We start from the raw sequence: 3,166 nt of genomic DNA, 5'->3' as shown, positions 1-3,166 counted from the left end.
CTTATACCTAGCTTGATTACAAAAATTATAAACATTTGCATCTTGATCATCTCCCCAATATATCATATAACCATCTTTGCAAATATTAGAAGACCTAATTTTTCATAAGTTTTTTCATACTTAATCATTGGACATTACGTGATTATGTGGCAATACCTCTCCAATAACTTGAACAAAATTATCAAAATAATCTTTAAACATATTATGCTCTCCTTGACATTCAATGTTTTGCGGTGAGAGATATATAATTTAGTATGGTTGTTACAACCAACCTATCTCCATCCATATATTCAATATTACTACAAATCAAAATTTATAAATTATTTCAACCCGTTAATAAATTCATCAATTATACTCCGACGTTCAGGTATATTCTTTTTACACCTCCAACTCCTTTCTTTCTGTATTTTTTCTATTTTCAATTTATTAACATATTAGACAACTACTACATATAAAAGTTAGTACCTCATTAATAATAATAACATAATTCATTCCTGTTAAATTTTTATAATAATAAGTAAAATTATACCTAAAATAAGTGAACAAAAGTGAGTGTCTCCAAATACTTTAAGTACACGTTGAGACCTGCACAAATAGAAGAGGAGGAGAGAAGAATACTTCTGTAAGACCCAATTTACATGTATAAATTTAGGAGGAGAGAAGAGCACCACTTTCAGGGAGCTCTCCCTTGTTTTCCTCATTAAAATTTATAAGAGAGGAGTGAACTCTCCTCATGGTCATCAAGTGAAGGTGGTAGAGGGTGGTATATAATTTTACCTCTTCTCAGCTCATGGTCAATTATATCAAAAGTACTTTAGCTAAAGGTAGAAGATCAACAATAATATTTTAATATAATATAACACTTGTAAACAAAATATGGAGTGAGAAGTGATAATGAGTTGAGATTCTGATTGGTTTGCAAAAATCAATTAAAATGTATGGCTCTACATTCATGAACTCACATAAGCAATTTCAAATCAATACTAAAAAAAAAGACATGTTAAAACAAAAACATCAAACATATTACCAAAGGACAATACTACGAAGTCGAAAAAGTTAGCAACAAATTTTAAAATGTAATACCAAACAGTCACAACTGCGGGGTAAAACTTTTAAATGGCATAGAGGAGCTCAGAGATCTAAGATATTGTCAAATAAAGCTATCATATACGATGAGTTTAATTATCCACGAATTGGAAAGTAAGTGATGTTCTAACCTTCAAGAAGAGAAAATCCACATAAATAGAATTTCCAGTCAACTGTGGGGTTTGTGAGCCCACATGCTTCTTCACAGACCTGCAATTGATCAATTAATCATCAAGATGCATGAAAAGAATAACATACATTGTTCCAATTCCAAAAATATGTCTTCAGTCACTAGTTAGATCTATATCCACATAAATAGAATTTCCAACCTCATCACTCCCAAACCCACAATCAGCCTCCCAACCTCACCGGTCGACCCCCCAACCTCACCAGTCGGCTTTGCCACCCAACGCCACTACCGACCCCCCAACCCCAACCCCATTGTTGTCCCACCGCCGTTGCCGCCAACCACTGCTGGCCCGGTGGCCCAACCCCGACCCCCCAAACCACTGGCCGGTTGGCAATCCAAACCTCATCGGCTCGCCTCATCGGCCAACCACCCACTGACCATCTCGCATCGACTGGTCGGCCTCTCAGGGCCAGACTCATCGACATCAAGAGAGGGGAGAAGAGGGGAAGAAAAGAGAGAGGGGAGAAAGTTTACCATCGGAGATTTAGTTGCGCGCCTAGGACGTCGTCGTCACAGTTGTAGTCACACGAGGATCGAGGAGTGGGATCGGGGATCATGAGATGGGGGGATCGGGAGAATGATTAAGTTAAGATTTTTGACAATGAATTTAAATTCATCCCCAATTGGCAATGAATCACCGATTCATCACCAAATTGGTAACAAATCACAGATTCGTCCTCAATTGACGACAAAAATATAATTCGTTACTAATTTATGATGACTTTTGTGATAAAAATAATTTTAGTAACGAAATTTATATATTGCTAACTTAGCAACTAAATTATTTTTTATCACAAAATTTATTATCAATTAATGATAAAATATAATTTTATCAATAAATTTTATTATCAATTAAAGATGAAAATTATTCGTCGTTAAAATTTATTGCTAATAAATTATTTTTTTATAGTGCATGTTATGTGAATTAATAAAGGAAAAAAAAATAGCAAGCAAACGTAGGAAATCAATGATAAGATATACTTGCAAAAGATCCAAAGAGAACGATGATAAAATGATAACTTAGTGAAGCAATAACAACAAAGTTGATGATTTTATAACCATCACCAGCAGAATAACTTCTATTACGAGGCCATCTCGATTAAGTATACTCGATTAGAGTTCTTGTATTATTTAATATAATTTTAAATAATTATTATGTATAAATTATTACCTAAAACATATAAAATATACATCAAAAAAGTTAGGATAAAATTAGTCAGGTTTAAGATTGACCCTCGTCATACATAAGAAAAGTTCATTAAAAGTCACAAAACAATATTAGATTAATGGTAAATACAAAAGAGGATATGTTAAAAAAAAATGCCAAAATAGGTGTAATTAATTTGTTAAACAAATTAAAATTTTCATTAAGAAAAGTCGCTAGTTTGCCCGAGTGGTTAAGGGGGAAGACTTAAGATCTTCTGCACATAAGTGCGCATGGGTTCGAACCCCATAGCTAGCATTAATTTAGAAAGTTGGTTTTTATCAATAATCAATTTCTAAAATAGTGAATCTAAAGTTTCTATAATGAATTTAATGTTTATAATCTCAACAATAAGGTTGTTGCAATAGGAAGAGAAGATCGCTTGACATTTAAATAATGGCAAGGGCAATTTGAGCAAATTTACCTTAGTCTTTTCATTTTGCCCTTCAAGGTTAGCAAATTACATTTATCTTTCAAAACTTTTAGCCACCTAGTTGTGTTAAAAAATAATAAAATTGGCTATAAAATTTGGTACATATGGTTCAAATTATCATGCATAACTTTAATCATATGATTATCAAGTAATCACATAATCAAGGTTATAAGACATAAATTATAATCTAATATTATTTAGATCAATTTATTTATTTGAAAAGAATAAAACATAATTAATTTAATGGTAATTT

The 3,166-nt window shown here is 32.3% G+C and overlaps 1 non-coding gene across 1 annotated transcript; it reads left to right on the top strand.

Moving 5' to 3' along the window:
• The first annotated feature begins 2,655 nt into the window (after positions 1 to 2,655).
• On the top strand, positions 2,656 to 2,738 carry TRNAL-UAA (transfer RNA leucine (anticodon UAA)). The gene has a single exon. It is a non-coding gene; the product is annotated as a tRNA-Leu (tRNA).
• Positions 2,739 to 3,166: the final 428 nt, after the last annotated feature.

Source organism: Curcuma longa, chromosome 9, assembly GCF_044706935.1.
Source record: "Curcuma longa cultivar G26 ecotype Majalengka, Jawa Barat chromosome 9, ITB_CL_G26_1.1, whole genome shotgun sequence".
In the NCBI taxonomy this organism is placed as follows: domain Eukaryota; kingdom Viridiplantae; phylum Streptophyta; class Magnoliopsida; order Zingiberales; family Zingiberaceae; genus Curcuma; species Curcuma longa.
The sequence above is the reverse complement of the archived record's forward strand: the minus strand, read 5'-3'. Positions and strand labels throughout refer to the sequence as shown.